General features: G+C 41.7%; 1 non-coding gene across 1 annotated transcript; it reads left to right on the top strand.

Moving 5' to 3' along the window:
- The first annotated feature begins 1,482 nt into the window (after positions 1 to 1,482).
- Positions 1,483 to 1,589, top strand: LOC113001080 (small nucleolar RNA R71). The gene has a single exon (XR_003266414.1). It is a non-coding gene; the product is annotated as a small nucleolar RNA R71 (small nucleolar RNA).

The raw sequence follows: 1,589 nt of genomic DNA, 5'->3' as shown, positions 1-1,589 counted from the left end.
CAGGGTAAGCAACACTTCTATTTGCCAAATGAATCACCACATCTGTGGATTGCAAGGATCCAAGAGATAAATAATTGAAAATGGACAGAGGCATGACACTAACTGATGCTCCTAGATCTAGCATGGCATTCTCAAATTTACTGTTCCTAATAATACAGGGTATACAGAAAGTACCTGGGTCCTTACATTTCTCAGGAAGGTGAGGAACAAATTTACCTATCAATGCTGACACATTTCTTCCCATGTTAATCCTTTCATTGCCTTTGAGCTTCCTTTTGTGGGTGCATAGCTCTTTTAGAAACTTGGCATATCTTGGAATCTACTTGATGGAATCTAGCAGAGGTATGTTCACCTCTACTTTCCTGAAGGTCTTCAAGATCTCTTTTTCCGCTTCTTCCATTTTTTTGTTTGGAATTGCTCTAGGTGGGAATGGAAGAGGGATAAGAGGCTGCTGTAAGTCATAATTACTTGACGAAGTTCCACCTGCATGAAAATTTTTGTTAGGAAGCTTTCTCTTTTGTGCAACTATCTCATCCTCTTTTCAGGTGTAGAATGAAGCTTGACAGGTTCAAGTGCAGGTGCTGCTACTGGTGGAGGCACTTGAATTTGGTTGCTAGACCTCAAGGTGATGGCACTCACATTTTTCGGATTCTGCACAGTTTATGAAGGCAATTTGTTAGAATTTTGGGACTGAGCTTGGTTTAACTGAGTAGCCATCTGCCCTATCTGATTTGACAGACTCTGAATGGAGGCTCTTGTCTCTTGCTGAAATTGCATATTCTGGATGGCCATTTGCCTCACTAACTCTTCTAAGAAAGGTTGAGGAGGAGCCTCAGCTGCTTGTTGTTTTTATTGTGACTGTTGCTGTTGTTGCTACATTGGAGGAGGAACATATGGCTTGCTTGGACCGGCAACATTCTGGAAAGGAGGGACAGGCTGTTGTTGTTGTTGTGGAGGGCTTGCCCATCTCAGATTTGGATGATTCCTCCAACCTGGATTGTATCTATTGCTTGAAAGATCATAATTATTTTGTTGGTTTTGCTGCTGAGGGGGTCTATTATGAATGTTTGCAGCATAAGCTTCAGGTTGCTCATTGACTCCAGATTGCTGCAAAGAAGGACATAGATCTGTATGGTGATCTGCAGAAAACATAGATTACAGACTCTTGCAACAAGTGCAGATGCAAATTTCTAATTCATGGCAAGCTGAGTTACTAGGTTGACCAAGGCATCAATTTTTCCCTCAAGCTTTTTATTTTCAGTAGATGAAGATGAATCTGTGACCACCTCATGGACTCCTCTAAGGACAATAACATCATTTCTTTCACTGAATTGTTGGGGGTTGGAAGCCATCTTCTCAATCAAATTCCTAGCCTCAATAGGGGTCATATCACCAAGAGCTCCACCACTGGTAGCATTAATCATACTCCTCTCCATGTTGCTAAGTCCCTCATAGAAATATTGAAGAAGGAGTTGCTCAAAAATCTGGTGGTGAGGACAGCTTGCACACAATTTCTTGAATCTTTCCCAGTACTCATACAAGCTCTCTCCACTAAGTTGCCTGATGCCTGAAATGTCTTTTCTGATGGC

This window comes from Glycine max, chromosome 2 (genome assembly GCF_000004515.6).
Source record: "Glycine max cultivar Williams 82 chromosome 2, Glycine_max_v4.0, whole genome shotgun sequence".
NCBI classification, from domain to species: Eukaryota; Viridiplantae; Streptophyta; class Magnoliopsida; order Fabales; family Fabaceae; genus Glycine; species Glycine max.
The sequence above is the reverse complement of the archived record's forward strand: the minus strand, read 5'-3'. Positions and strand labels throughout refer to the sequence as shown.